This window comes from Pristiophorus japonicus, chromosome 9 (genome assembly GCF_044704955.1).
Source record: "Pristiophorus japonicus isolate sPriJap1 chromosome 9, sPriJap1.hap1, whole genome shotgun sequence".
Classification (NCBI taxonomy): Eukaryota; Metazoa; Chordata; class Chondrichthyes; family Pristiophoridae; genus Pristiophorus; species Pristiophorus japonicus.
This window is the reverse complement of record NC_091985.1, coordinates 206,614,100-206,630,635: the sequence shown is the minus strand read 5'-3', so window position 1 is coordinate 206,630,635 and position 16,536 is coordinate 206,614,100. Positions and strand designations below refer to the sequence as shown.

The following is a 16,536-nucleotide window of genomic DNA, read 5'->3' as shown; positions in this document are numbered from 1 at the left end:
CACCGGACTTTTCTTTATCTTCTCTGCTGGGTTTGGGCAGGAAGCTGGGAAAAGACAGCTGAACTTCTCTAATCTTTACAAGGACACTTTCCCTGGTTCCCAGCAGTTACTTTTCTTCAGCAATTTTCCCATTATCCCTAAACTCCCCTGCCTGCTGTTAGTTGTTATTTCTTATAGTTTCATAATTATAGGTATAAACATCACACATTATAATCTAACCTATTCTATTACTCACTCTGGTTTAAGTTTATATTGTCCTGTACTATTTTATGATTTTAGAACCAATCCTCAATCCATGCGAGTATAGTACCCCCAATCTTATGAGCTCTAATTTTGTTTAATTATCTCTTGTCGAATGCCTTCTGAAAATCCAAATACACCAAATCCACTGGTACTCCTCTTATCTATTCTGCTTTTTACCACCTCAAAAAACGCTAACAGATTTGTCAAACATGATTTCAGTTTTATAAATCCATATTGACGCTGTCCAATCCTATTATTATTTTTAATAGTGCCCTGTTACCACATCCTTATAATAGATTCTAGCATTTTTCTTACTACTGATGTCAGACTAACCGGTCTGTGGTTCTTTGTTTTCTCTCCCCTCCTTTCTTAAATAGTGGGATTATATTTGGTACCTTCCAATCTGCACAAAGGGAGCGAGAGCGAATGAGTGAGAGGAAGATTGACACGGAAGGGAGAGAGAGCTGGATCGAGTGAGATCAAACAGACAGCAAAGTAAGTAAGACAGAGAGAGACTTAAATCAAAAATGGGGAGTGGGAGAGACAGAATGAGGCAGAGAAAGAGAGGAAAGGAAGAGAAGGTATTGGCCAGGATGGCAAGAGAGAAGAGAATGAGGTAGAGAGAAGAGAGAGGGGCGAAAGAGGTAGACTGAGAGCATAGCAGAAAGAGGGACAGAGAAACAGAGATTAGAAAGGTGGAAAGAATGAGAGACAGTGAGGCAGAGAGAAATGAGAGAGGTAGAGATCTTATTGAATAGCGGAGCAGGCTCGAGGGGCCAAATGGCGTACTCCTGCTCCTATTACTTATGTTCTTAATAGAGCAAATGTGAATTAGAGAGAGAGAGAGAGAGAGAGAGAGAGAGAGAGAGAGAGAGAGAGAGAGAGAGAGAGAGAGAAAGAGAAAGAACAAGGTGGGGGAAGAGAGAGAAATTGAGAAAGAAACAGGTGGAAATATGAGAGTGCTTCTTCGGCAGCCCCTCCCAAACCAGTGACCTCTACCATCTAGAAGGACAAGGGCAGCAAGCACATGGGAACACCACCACCAGCACGTTCCCCTCCAAGTCACACACCATCCTGATATGTAAGAATATCACCGTTCCTTCGTCGCTGGGTCAAAATCCTGGCACTCCCTCCCTCATCATCATCATCATACGCAGTCCCTCGAATCGAGGATGACTTGCTTCCACGTCAATAAGTTCACAGGTGTTTCAATGAAGGACCTAAAATTACAAGTCTCGTACTACATGTTGAAGGGTGGAAGATGCCTGTGCGTGGATTTTTTTTAACGTGTGGAGACCGTTGCACACCAGCCACCACACGGGCTTGACAGAGCTAGGTCTTGGTCCAGTGGCAAGGATTAACCAAAACGACTGGAAACCAGTTCTGCTGCACGGACCTAATGCGCACATATGTCGCAGTGTGGACGGTCCGTGCTGCCCCTGGGCCCTCGTCTCTTCTGGTCCCCAAACTCACACCTCTCCTCGGCCCCGATCATGTTCCTCTACAATCTCTCGCCGCTGCTTCACCCTGACCTCGCAGCTCCACCACACGGACTGCAACGGTTCAAGAAGGTGGCTCACGACCATCTTCTCAAGGGCAATTACATATGGGTAATAAATGCTGGCCTTGCCAGCGAAGCCCACATCCCATGAACGAATTAAAACAAAAGTCACCTTCTCTTTTCAAGAGGAAGAGACCCAGCCTGTTCATCCTTTCCTAATAGGCATAACCTCGCATTTCTGGTATCATAATTGTAAATCTAATTTCCACCCTCGCCAATGCCTCTATATCCTTTTTATAATATAGAGATGTACCCAGTACTCCAAATGTGGTCTAACCAAGGTTCGATACAAGTTCAGCATAACTTAGCTACTTTTCAATTCAATCCCCCTGGAAATAAACCCGAGTGCTTGGTTTGCTCTTTTTAACGGCTTTATTAACCTACGTCGCTACTTTTGGTGATTTTTGCATTTGTATTCAGAGATCACTTTGCTCTTCTGTCCCATTTAGATTCTGGTTTTCCAACTAATATGTGACCTCCTTATTTCTGTTACCAAAATGTAATACCTCACATTTATCAGTGTTGAAATTCATTATATGCCAATTCTGCAAGTATATTAATGTAATAAGACATGTAGTACAGCACGGATTAGATACAGAGTAAAGCTCCCTCCACATTGACCGTTCAAACACTCCGAGGGCATATATAACACTGGTTAGTGACAGAGTAATGCTCCCTCTGCACTGTCCCAGGTCATATATAGCACGGGCAAGGTACAGAGTTAAGTTCCCTCTACATATATAGAGTAAAGCTCCCTCTATATTCTCCATCAAACACTCCCAGGCCAACTACAGCCTGGTTTAGATACAGAGTAAATCTCCTTCTACACCCTCCCAGGGCAGTTTCCAGTGGGCTTCCACAGGGCTCAGTAGCTGGTCCCTTGCTTTTTGTGAGATATATAATCAATGATTTGGACTTGAGTGTAGGAGGTATGATTAAGAAGTTTGCAGATGATACAAAAATTGGCCCTGTGCTTGATAATGAAGAAGCAGTAGACTGCAGGAAGGTATCAATGGACTGGTCAGGTGGGCAGAACAGTGCCAAATGGAACTCAATCCGGAGAAGTGTGAGGTAATGCATTTGGGGAGGGCTAACAAGGAAATGGAATACACAATAAATGGTAGGACAATGAGAAGTGTAGAGGGACAAAGGGACCTTGGAGTGCATGTCCACAGATTCCAGAAGGTCGCAGGACAGGTAGATAAGGTGGTTAAGAAGGCATACGGGTACTTGCCTTTATTAGCCGAGGCATAGAATAGAAGAGTAGGGAGGTTATGCTTGAACTGTATAAAAAACTACTTTGGCCACAGTTAAGAGTACTGTGTGCAGTTCTGGTCACCACAGTATAGGAAAGATGTGACTGCCCCAGAGAGGGTAGAGGAAATTTACGAGGATGTTGCCTGGGGACTGGATAATTTTAGCTATGAGGAAAGATTGGATAGGCTGGGGTTGTTTTCTTTGGAATAGAGGAGGTTTACGAGACCTAATTGAGGTGTATAAAATTATGAGGGGCCAAGATAGAGCAGATAGGAAGGACCTATTTCCCTCAGCAGAGGGTTGAATAAGCAAGGGGCATAGATTTAAAGTAAGTGGTAGAAGGTTTAGAGGGGATTTGAGGAGAAATATTTTCACCAAGGTTGGTGGGGGTCTGAAACTCACTGCCTGAAAGGGTGGTAGAGGCAGAAACCCTCATAGCATTTAAAAAGTACTTGAATATGCACTTCAAGTGCCGTAACCTACAAGGCTATGATCCAAGAGCTGGAAAGTGGGATCAGGCTGGAAAGCTCTTTGCCAGCAAGCACAGACATGATGGGCCGAATGGCTTCCCTCTGTGCTGCAAATTTCTATGATTCTCTGATCGCAAGGCTCGGAGAGGCGCTCTTGAAGGTATGGGGAGCTCGGACTTGTCCGTGGGAGTAACAGACGGCAAGAGAACTCAAATAATCCCGAGCAATGCGGTGTTAGTCGTGGCTCAGTGGTAGTCTCCGAGTCAGTAGGTTGTGGGTTCAAGTCCACCCCCAGAGCTTGGAGCATAAAATCTAGGCCAACATTCCAATGCAGTGCAGAGGGAGCGCTGCACTGTCGGGGGTGCCGTCTTTCACATGAGGCCCCATAAGAGCATAAGAAATAGGAGTAGGAGTAGGCCATTTGGCCCCTCGAGTCTGCTCCATCATTCAATAAGATCATGGCTTATCTGATCTGATCTGATCTTGCCTTCAACTCCACTTCCCTGCCCACTCCTCATATCCCACGACTCCCTTATCGTTCAAAAATCTGTCTATCTCCACCTTAAATATATTTAATGACCCAGCTTCCACAGCTCTCTGGGGCAGAGAATTCCAAAAGTTCATGTTCCTCTGAGAGAAGAAATTTCTCCTCATCTCCATTTTAAATAGGCGACCGCTTATTCAGAAACTATGACCCCTAGTTTTAGATTCCTCCAAAGGGGGAAACATCCTCTCTGCGTCTACCCTGTCAAACCCCCTCAGAATCTTATACGTTTCAATAAGATTATCTCTCATTCTTTTAAACTCCAATGAAGAGAGGCCCAACCTGCTCAACCTTTCTTCATAAGACAACCCATTCATGTCAGGAATCAACCTCGTGAACCTTCTCTGAACTGCCCCCAACGCAAGTATATCCCTCCTTAAATAAGGAGACCAAAACTGTACGCAGTACTCCAGGTGTGGTCTCACCAACAGTGTAGCTGTAGCAGGACTTCCCTACTTTTATACTGCATCCCCCTTGCAATAAAGGTCAACATTCCATTTGCCTTCTTAATTACGCTGTACCTGCATGCTAACTTTTTGTGCATCCTGTACAAGGACCGCAGATCCCTCTGTATTGCAGCATTTTCTAATCTCTCCCCATTTAAATAATAATTTGCTTTTTTATTTTTCCTACCAAAGTGGATTACCTCACATTTTCCCACATTATACTCCATCTACCAAACTTTTGCCCACTCACTGAGCTGATCTATATCCCTTTGTAGATTATTTGCGTCTTCCTCACAACTTGCTTTCCGACTTATCTTTGTACTGCAAAAGTTTCTATAGATATGTAAAGAGAAAAAGGTTAGTAAAGACAAACATAGGTCTGCTGCAGTCAGAATCAGGGGAAGTCATAACGGGGAACAAAGAAATGGCAGACCAATTGAATAAGTACTTTGGTTCGGTATTCACGAAGGAGGACACAAACAACCTTCCGGATATAAAAGGGGTCAGAGAGTCTAGTAAGAAGGAGGAACTGAGGGAAATCCTTATTAGTCGGGAAATTGTGTTGGGGAAATTGATGGGATTGAAGGCCGATAAATCCCCAGGGCCTGATGGACTGCATCCCAGAGTACTTAAGGAGGTGACCTTGGAAATAGCGGAAGCAATGACAGTCATTTTCCAACATTCCATAGACTCTGGATCAGTTCCTATCGAGTGGAGGGTAGCCAATGTAACCCCACTTTTTAAAAAAGGAGGGAGAGAGAAAACAGGGAATTATAGACCGATCAGCCCGACATCAGTAGTGAGTAAAATGATGGAATCAATTATTAAGGATGTCATAGCAGCGCATTTGGAAAGAGGTGACATGATAGGTCCAAGTCAGCATGGATTTGTGAAAGGGAAATCATGCTTGACAAATCTTCTGGAATTTTTTGAGGATGTTTCCAGTAGAGTGGACAAGGGAGAACCAGTTGATGTGGTATATTTGGACTTTCAGAAGGCTTTCGACAAGGTCCCACACAAGAGATTAATGTGCAAAGTTAAAGCACATGGGATTGGGGGTAGTGTGCTGACATGGGTTGAGAAATGGTTGTCAGACATGAAGCAAAGAGTAGGAGTAAATGGGTACTTTTCAGAATGGCAGGCGGTGACTAGTGGGGTACCGCAAGGTTCTGTGCTGGGGCCCCAACTGTTTACATTGTACATTAATGAGTTAGACAAGGGGATTAAATGTAGTATCTCCAAATTTGCGGATGACACTAAGTTGGGTGGCAGTGTGAGCTGCGAGGAGGATGCTATGAGGCTGCAGAGTGACTTGGATAGGTTAGGTGAGTGGGCAAATGCATGGCAGATGAAGTATAATGTGGATAAAGGTGAGGTTATCCAGATTGGTGGTAAAAACAAAGAGACAGACTATTATCTGAATGGTGACAGATTAGGAAAAGGGGAGGTGCAACGAGACCTGGGTGTCATGGTACATCAGTCATTGAAGGTTGGCATGCAGGTACAGCAGGCGGTTAAGAAAGCAAATGGCATGTTGGCCTTCATAGCGAGGGGATTTGAGTACAGGGGCAGGGAGGTGTTGCTACAGTTGGACAGGGCCTTGGTGAGGCCACACCTGGAGTATTGTGTACAGTTTTGGTCTCCTAACTTGAGGAAGGACATTCTTGCTATTGAGGGAGTGCAGCGAAGGTTCACCAGACTGATTTCCGGGATGGCAGGACTGACATATCAAGAAAGACTGGATCAACTGGGCTTGTATTCACTGGAGTTCAGAAGAATGAGAGGGGATCTCATAGAAACGTTGAAAATTCTGACGGGTTTAGACGGGTTAGATGCAGGAAGAATGTTCCCAATGTTGGGGAAGTCCAGAACCAGGGGTCACAGTCTAAGGATAAGGGGTAAGCCATTTAGGACCGAGATGAGGAGAAACTTCTTCACCCAGAGAGTGGTGAACCTGTGGAATTCTCTACCACGGAAAGTTGTTGAGACCAATTCACTAAATATATTCAAAAAGGAGTTAGATGTAGTCCTTACTACTAGGGGAATCAAGGGGTATGGGCGGGAAAGCAGGAATTGGGTACTGAGGTTGCATGTTCAGCCATGAACTCATTGAACGGCGGTGCAGGCTCGAAGGGCCAAATGGCCTACTCCTAGAAACATAGAAACATAGAAAATAGGTGCAGGAGCAGGCCATTCAGCCCTTCTAGCCTGCACCGCCATTCAATGAGTTCATGGCTGAACATGAAACTTCAGTACCCCCTTCCTGCTTTCTCGCCATAACCCTTGATCCCCCGAGTAGTAAGGACTTCATCTAACTCCCTTTTGAATATATTTAGTGAATTGGCCTCAACTACTTTCTGTGGTAGAGAATTCCACAGGTTCACCACTCTCTGGGTGAAGAAGTTTCTCCTCATCTCGGTCCTAAATGGCTTACCCCTTATCCTCAGACTGTGACCCCTGGTTCTGGACTTCCCCAACATTGGGAACATTCTTTCTGCATCTAACCTGTCTAAACCCGTCAGAATTTTAAACGTTTCTATGAGGTCCCCTCTCATTCTTCTGAACTCCAGTGAATACAAGCCCAATTGATCCAATCTTTCTTGATAGGTCAGTCCCGCCATCCCGGGAATCAGTCTGGTGAACCTTCGCTGCACTCCCTCAATAGCAAGAATGTCCTTCCTCAAGTTAGGAGACCAAAACTGTACACAATACTCCAGGTGTGGCCTCACCAAGGCCCTGTACAACTGTAGCAACACCTCCCTGCCCCTGTATTCAAATCCCCTCGCTATGAAGGCCAACATGCCATTTGCTTTCTTAACCGCCTGCTGTACCTGCATGCCAACCTTCAATGACTGATGTACCATGACACCCAGGTCTCGTTGCACCTTCCCTTTTCCTAATCTGTCACCATTCAGATAATAGTCTGTCTCTCTGTTTTTACCACCAAAGTGGATAACCTCACATTTATCCACATTATACTTCATCTGCCATGCATTTGCCCACTCACCTAACCTATCCAAGTCACTCTGCAGCCTAATAGCATCCTCCTCGCAGCTCACACTGCCACCCAACTTAGTATCATCCGCAAATTTGGAGATACTGCATTTAATCCCCTCGTCTAAATCATTAATGTACAATGTAAACAGCTAGGGCCCCAGCACAGAACCTTGCGGCACTCCACTAGTCACTGCCTGCCATTCTGAAAAGTACCCGTTTACTCCTACTCTTTGCTTCCTGTCTGACAACCAGTTCTCAATCCACGTCAGCACACTACCCCCAATCCCATGTGCTTTAACTTTGCACATTAATCTCTTGTGTGGGACCTTGTCGAAAGCCTTCTGAAAGTCCAAATATACCACATCAACTGGTTCTCCTTTGTCCACTTTACTGGAAACATCCTCAAAAATTCCAGAAGATTTGTCAAGCATGATTTCCATTTCACAAATCCATGCTGACTTGGACCTATCATGTCACCATTTTCCAGATGCACTGCTATGACATCCTTAATAATTGATTCCATCATTTTACCCACTACTGAGGTCAGGCTGACCGGTCTATAATTCCCTGTTTTCTCTCTCCCTCCTTTTTTAAAAAGTGGGGTTACATTGGCTACCCTCCACTCCATAGGAACTGATCCAGAGTCAATGGAATGTTGGAAAATGACTGTCAATGCATCCGCTATTTCCAAGGCCACCTCCTTAAGTACTCTAGGATGCAGGCCATCAGGCCCTGGGGATTTATCTGCCTTCAATCCCATCAATTTCCCCAACACAATTTCCCGACTAATAAAGATTTCCCTCAGTTCCTCTTCCTTACTAGACCCTCTGACCCCTTTTATATCCGGAAGGTTGTTTGTATCCTCCTTAGTGAATACCGAACCAAAGTACTTGTTCAATTGATCCGCCATTTCTTTGTTCCCCGTTATGACTTCCCCTGATTCTGACTGCAGGGGACCTACGTTTGTCTTCACCAACCTTTTTCTCTTTACATACCTATAGAAACTTTTGCAATCCGCCTTAATGTTCCCTGCAAGCTTCTTCTCGTACTCCATTTTCCCTGTCCTAATCAAACCCTTTGTCCTCCTCTGCTGAGTTCTAAATTTCTCCCAGTCCCCAGGTTCGCTGCTATTTCTGGCCAATTTGTATGCCACTTCCTTGGCTTTAATACTATCCCTGATTTCCCTAGATAGCCACGGTTGAGCCACCTTCCCCTTTTTATTTTTACGCCAGACAGGAATGTACAATTGTTGTACTTCATCCATGCGGTCTCTAAATGTCTGCCATTGCCCATCCACAGTCAACCCCCTAAGTATCATTCGCCAATCTATCCTAGCCAATTCACGCCTCATACCTTCAAAGTTACCCTTCTTTAAGTTCTGGACCATGGTCTCTGAAATTACTGTTTCATTCTCCATCCTAATGCAGAATTCCACCATATTATGGTCACTCTTCCCCAAGGGGCCTCGCACAATGAGATTGCTAATTAATCCTCTCTCATTACACAACACCCAGTCTAAGATGGCCTCCCCCCTAGTTGGTTCCTCAACATATTGGTCTAGAAAACCATCCCTTATGCACTCCAGGAAATCCTCCTCCACCGTATTGCTTCCAGTTTGGCTAGCCCAATCTATGTGCATATTAAAGTCACCCATTATAACTGCTACACCTTTATTGCATGCACCCCTAATTTCCTGTTTGATGCCCTCCCCAACATCCCTATTACTGTTTGGAGGTCTGTACACAACTCCTACTAACGTTTTTTGCCCTTTGGTGTTCTGCAGCTCTACCCATATAGATTCCACATCATCCAAGCTAATGTCTTTCCTAACTATTGCATTAATCTCCTCTTTAACCAGCAATGCTACCCCACCTCCTTTTCCTTTTATTCTATCCTTCCTGAATGTTGAATACCCCTGAATGTTGAGTTCCCAGCCCTGATCATCCTGGAGCCACGTCTCCGTAATCCCAATCACATCATATTTGTTAACATCTATTTGCACAATTAATTCATCCACCTTATTGCGGATACTCCTTGCATTAAGACACAAAGCCTTCAGGCTTGTTTTATTAACACCCTTTGTCCTTTTAGAATTTTGCTGTACAGTGGCCCTTTTTGTTCTTTGCCTTGGGTTTCTCTGCCCTACACTTTTCCTCATCTCCTTTCTGTCTTTTGCTTTTGGCTCCTTTTTGTTTCCCTCTGTCTCCCTGCATTGGTTCCCATCCCCCTGCCATATTAGTTTAAATCCTCCCCAACAGCACTAGCAAACACTCCCCCTAGGACATTGGTTCCAGTCCTGCCCAGGTGCAGACCGTCCGGTTTGTACTGGTCCCACCTCCCCCAGAACCGGTCCCAATGCCCCAGGAATTTGAATCCCTCCCTGCTGCACCACTGCTCAAGCCACGTATTCATCTGCGCTATCCTGCGATTCCTACTCTGACTATCACGTGGCACTGGTAGCAATCCCGAGATTACTACTTTTGAGGTCCTACTTTTTAATTTAGCTCCTAGCTCCTTAAATTCATTTCGTAGGACCTCATCCCTTTTTTTGCCTATGTCGTTGGTACCAATGTGCACCACGACAACTGGCTGTTCTCCCTCCCATTTCAGAATGTCCTGCACCCGCTCCGAGACATCCTTGACCCTTGCACCAGGGAGGCAACATACCATCCTGGAGTCTCGGTTGCGGCCGCAGAAACGCCTATCTATTCCCCTCACAATTGAATCCCCTATCACTATCGCTCTCCCACTCTTTTTCTTGCCCTCCTGTGCAGCAGAGCCAGCCACGGTGCCATGAACTTGGCTGCTGCTGCCCTCCCCTGATGAGTCATTCCCCTCAACAGTACCCAAAGCGGTGTATCTGTTTTGCAGGGGGATGACCGCAGGGGACCTGCACCTATTTTCTATGTTTCTAAGTATCATCAGCAAGTTTAGCTACATTCACTCGGTCCCTTCATCCAAATCATTAATATAGATTGTAAATAGTTGAGGCCCTTGCATTGATCCCTGTGGCACCATATTAGTTACAGTTTGCCAGCCTGAAAATGACCCATTTATCCCTACTCTCTGTTTGCTGTTAGTTAGCCAATCCTCTATCCATGCTAATATATTACCCCAAATCCTGTGAGCTCTTATCTTGCACAGTAACCTTTTATGTGGCACCTTATCGAATGTCTTCTGGAAATCCAAATACACGACATCTACTGATTCCCCTTTATCCACCCTGTTTGTTACATCCACAAAGAATTCCATCAAATTTGTCAAACATGATTTCCCTTTCATAAAACCATGCTGACTCTGCTTGACTGCATTATGATTTTCTAAATAATGGACTCCAGCATTTTCCCACTAACATATTAGTCTAACTGGTCTACAGTTCCCCGCTTTCTGCCTCCCTCCATTCTTAAATAGGGGAATTACATTTGCTACTTCCCAATCTTCTGGGACCTCTCCAGAATCCAGGGATTTTTGGTCGGTTACAACCAATGTGGCCACCATCTCTGCAGCCACTTCTTTTAAGACCCTAGGATGCAGGCTATTAGGACCAGGGGACTTGTCCACCTTTAGTCCCATTACTTTGCCTAGTACCTTTTCTCCCTAGCGATAGTGATTGTTTTAAGTTCTCCCCTCCCAATAGCCCCTTGATTATCAATTATTGAGATGCTTTCAGTGTCTTCTACAGTGACGACCGATACAAAATATTTATTCAAATTCTCTGCCATTTCCCTGTTTCCCATTATTAATTCCCCAATCTCATCTTCTAAGGGACCAACTTAGCTACTCTCTTCCTTTTTATATACCTTGCTAGTTTACTCTCAATCTATTCCCTTTTTTTTCCATCGTCCGTTTTCGTTGCTATTTTCTAAAAAGTTCCCAATCTTCTGGCCTTTCATTAATCTTCGCAACATTATATGCCTTTGTTTTCAATTTGATACCATCCTTTACTTCTTAGTTAGCCACGGATGGTTCATCCTTCTTAGAGTCTTTCTTTCTCATTGGAATATATCTTTGCTGAGTTATGAAATATCTCCTTAAATGTCTGCCACTCCTTATCTGTCTTACCCTTCCTTTGTAATTGCCTTTATTTTTCAGGGCACTATTTTGAGACCCAAGTTTCTCACCCTCAAACCGAATTTGGAATTTTACCATGTTATGATCACTCTTCCCAAGAGGATCCTTTACTATGAGATCATGAATTAATCCCAATCTCATTACACATTACCAATTCTAAAATAGTCTGCTCCCTGGTTGGTTCCACAGCGTATTGTTCTAAGAAAACATCCCGAATACACTCTATGAACTCTTCCTCAAGGCTACCTTTTCCAATTTGATATGTTTAATCAATATAAAGATTAAAATCATCTATGCTTATTGCAGTACCTTGCTTATAAGCCTCCATTATTTCTTGATTTATATGCTGTCCTTCAGTGTAGCTATTGTTAGTGGGCCCATAGACTACTCCCACCAACTTCTTTCCCTTATTATTTCTTATCTCCACCCAAACTGATTCTACATCTTGATCTTCTGAGAATCAGAACCATCTGACCTCTCAAGTGGGCTTAAAAGATTGCATGACGTTATTTCAAAGAAAATAAATCTCTCCGGTGTCCTGGCTAACATTTATCCCTCAACCAACATCACTAAAACAGAGGCCGTGAAAGGCACATTATAAATACAAAGGAGAAAAGGAACAGGACATCAATTAGTCTCCTCTTGGAGAAATCAAGGAATCGACTCACTGTATGTAGGAAACAAAGCTGATTTATTTGATCGTTGTTTGACAGAGGGTGCAGAAAAGATTTACAAGAATGATTCCAGGGATGAGGGACTTCAGTTACATGGATAGACAGGTGAAGCTGGGGTTGTTCTTCTTAGATCAGAGAAGGTTGAGAGGAGATTTGATAGAGGTGCTATAAAATCATGAAGGGTCTGGACAGAGTAGCGAGAAAATATTCCCATTGGCAGAAGGGTTGAGAACCAGAGGACACAGATTCAAGGTGATTGGCAAAAGAACCAAATGCGACATGGGAAAAAACTTTTTTTTAAAGCAGCGAGTGGTTAGGATCTGGAATGCACTGCGTTAAAGGGTGGTGGAGGCAGATTCAATCGTGACTTTCAAAAAGGGAATTGGATAAGTACCGGAAATAAAACATTTGCAGGGCCACGGGGAAAGGGCGGGGAGTGGGACTAGTACTCTGAAGTACTCTTGCAGAGAGCCGGCACGGGCTCGACGGTCCGAAAGGCTTCCTTCTGTGCTGTAACCATTCTATGATTCTATGATATCCAGAAAATAAAACTCCAGCCCAGTTATAGGGATTAATTATGCCAGGGACAACAAACCCCAACTGTCCGAGTGAACATGGTTGAGTCCTGGATGTGATTAACGGCAACAGTAACAGCAGAATCCAACCTCTGCAGTCACTTGTGAACTCGATGTGTCAGCGAAATTGATGGGATTGAAGGCCGATAAATCCCCAGGGCCTGATGGACTGCATCCCAGAGTACTTAAGGAGGTGGCCTTGGAAATAGCGGATGCATTGACAGTCATTTTCCAACATTCCATTGACTCTGGATCAGTTCCTATCGAGTGGAGGGTAGCCAATGTAACCCCACTTTTTAAAAAAGGAGGGAGAGAAAACAGGGAATTATAGACCGGTCAGCCTGACCTCAGTAGTGGGTAAAATGATGGAATCAATTATTAAGGATGTCATAGCAGCGCATTTGGAAAGAGGTGACATGATAGGTCCAAGTCAGCATGGATTTGTGAAAGGGAAATCATGCTTGACAAATCTTCTGGAATTTTTTGAGGATGTTTCCAGTAGAGTGGACAAGGGAGAACCAGTTGATGTGGTATATTTGGACTTTCAGAAGGCTTTCGACAAGGTTCCACACAAGAGATTAATGTGCAAAGTTAAAGCACATGGGATTGGGGGTAGTGTGCTGACATGGGTTGAGAAATGGTTGTCAGACAAGAAGCAAAGAGTAGGAGTAAATGGGCACTTTTCAGAATGGCAGGCGGTGACTAGTGGGGTACCGCAAGGTTCTGTGCTGGGGCCCCAGCTGTTTACACTGTATATTAATGATTTAGACGAGGGGATGAAATGTAGTATCTCCAAATTTGCAGATGATACTAAGTTAGGTGGCACTGTGAGCTGCGAGGAGGATGCTATGAGGCTGCAGAGTGACTTGGATAGGTTAGGTGAGTGGGCAAATGCATGGCAGATGAAGTATAATGTGGATAAATGTGAGGTTGTCCACTTTGGTGGTAAAAACAGAGAGACAGACTATTATCTGAATGGTGACAGATTAGGAAAAAGGGAGGTGCAACGAGACCTGGGTGTCATGGTACATCAGTCATTGAAGGTTGGCATGCAGGTACAGCAGGCGGTTAAGAAAGCAAATGGCATGTTGGCCTTCATAGCGAGGGGATTTGAGTACAGGGGCAGGGAGGTGTTGCTACAGTTGTACAGGGCCTTGGTGAGGCCACACCTGGAGTATTGTGTACAGTTTTGGTCTCCTAACCTGAGGAAGGACATTCTTGCTATTGAGGGAGTGCAGCGAAGGTTCACCAGACTGATTCCCGGGATGGCGGGACTGACCTATCAAGAAAGACTGGATCAACTGGGCTTGTATTCACTGGAGTTCAGAAGAATGAGAGGGGACCTCATAGAAACGTTTAAAATTCTAATGGGTTTGTGGATATCTGAACGGAATATATGGAATTAAGGACAGTAAAGTAAACGGGATATATGAAAATGTATAAGCCATGGAAGAATAGCTGGGAGAATGTCAGATTGCAAATAGTGCAACATCAGCATAGCTAACAGTCTTTCTCAAGGTTTCAAGTCACTAATCCTGCCAATAACATCTAATTGTAACATGAATAGTCACACCACTAGATTGGAACATTTAGAGGCAATGCTTGAGCTTTCAAGAAAAACATCTCATATAGATTGACTAATGAGTGGCTGAGTTAGACTGTCAATCCATTTGTATTTTGTTATCTGATTTCAAAACTGTATAACTGTTAACGCTTTACGATGTAACTTCACCTATCCGTAGGGAGTGTGTACGCTCTATCCAGAGAATATATCTTCTGTCTGATAGGTCTTACTGGCCGGTAATAAAGACTGCTTTGTTCAAAGAGGTATTCGACTCAGTAATTTTACTGAACCAGATTGAGGTAAAAGAATCCAGGAATTTACAGGTTTAGACAGGTTAGATGCAGGAAGAATGTTCACAATGTTGGGGAAGTCCAGAACCAGGCGTCACAGTCTAAGGATAAGGGGTAAGCCATTTAGGACTGAGATGAGGAGAAACTTCTTCACCCAGAGAGTGGTGAACCTGTGGAATTCTCTACCACAGAAAGTTGTTGAGGCCAATTCACGAAATATATTCAAAAAGGAGTTAGATGTAGTCCTTACTACTAAGGGGATCAAGCGGTATGGCGAGAAAGCAGGAATGGGGTACTGAAGTTACATGTTCAGCCATGAACTCATTGAATGGCGGTGCAGGCTAGAAGGGCCGAATGACCTACTCTTGCACCTATTTTCTCTGTTTCTATGTCAGCAGGGTAGATAAACTAGTAAAGCCCTTCCCACACTCGGAGCAGATGAATGGCCTCTCCCCAGTGTGAATGCGTTGGTGTGTCAGCAGGTTGGATGAAAGAGTGAAGCCCTTCTCACACTCGGAGCAGATGAACGGCCTCTCCCCGGTGTGAGTGCGTTGGTGTTTCATCAGAACATTTCTGCTTTTATAGCTCTTTTCAGTCAGAACTCTTACTGGTGTGAACAAGTTGGTGTTCAGTGAGGTGGGATGAACGAGTGAATGCCTTCCCACACACAGAACAGGTAAAAGGTCTCTCCCCGGTATGAATACGCTGGTGAGCATGAAGCTCGAATTAATTAGTGAATCCCTCTCCACACGTAGAGCAGATGAATGGCCTCTCTCCTGTGTGAGCTCGCTGGTGACTCAGATGATGAGATGATTTAGCAAACCGTTTCCCACATACGGGACAGATGAATGGTCTCTCCCCAGTGTGAACTCGCTTGTGTTCAATGAGGTGTGAAGATGCAGTGAATTTCTTCCCACACACGGGGCAGGTGAACGGCCTCTCCCCAGTGTGAACTTGGTGGTGTTCAGTGAGGTGGGATGAACGAGTGAATCCCTTCCCACACGCGGGGCAGGTGAACGGCCTCTCCCCGGTGTGACTGCGTCAATGAGTTTCCAGCGCAGACGGGCAATTGAATCCCTCCCACAGTCTCCACATTTCCACGGATTCTCCATGGTGCAGGTGTCCTTGTGTCTGTCCAGGTGTCCTCGTCCACACACAGAACACGTGTACGGTTTCTCCCCGCTGTGAATGGTGTGATGTTTTTTCAGGCTGTGTAACTGGTTGAAGCTCTTTCCACAATCAGTGCACTGGAACACTCTCACTCGGGTGTGTGTGTCTCGGTGCTTTTCCAGTCACACTGATGTTTGAAATCTTTTCCCACAGACAGAGCAGACAAACGTTTCTCCTTTCACATTCAAAGGCCGATGATAGTCAAGTGAAGCGAGTGACTTTGTCAGGTCTTGATATAATTGGTTCGAGTTTCCTGTCTGTAAATCCTCCTCTTCTAATATCCTGTCAAAGGTGTTTACGAAAGTTAGCACTGGAAGTGCAGGATAGAAATTGACAATCCTACTTTGTATGGAACATTCTTTCCTCGCTTGTTCCCCCAAAGCTGTAAATTCCCATCCCACACACTCTCCCTCCACCCTGTGCTGAAATCCAAACTTATCGCACCACCTCCATCATTTCTTTCTTCCATCTGCAATTCTCTCACTCCCTCTTCTCTGGTTGGCTTCAGTTCTACATCCAGCCTGTGCAGACTGAGCATAAATGAGGAATGATTTTCTCTCCTGGTCACTGGGACCCTAAAGCCCCGCCCGCCCTCTGCTCCTGTACCAAGATGGCCGCGCAGGCGCCCTGATCCTGTCCAAGAATTTGGCTAGTTACCCCGAGCAGTCGGGTCT

The 16,536-nt window shown here is 44.7% G+C and overlaps 1 protein-coding gene and 1 pseudogene across 1 annotated transcript in view; both read right to left on the bottom strand.

Annotated features, from left to right (window-relative positions):
- LOC139274085 (zinc finger protein 585A-like) overlaps positions 1 to 16,536 on the bottom strand; it is a 121,844-nt gene that overhangs the window by 84,938 nt on the left and 20,370 nt on the right. The window lies entirely within an intron of this gene.
- Positions 15,065 to 16,536, bottom strand: part of LOC139273490 (zinc finger protein 850-like) — a 298,805-nt pseudogene continuing 297,333 nt past the window's right edge.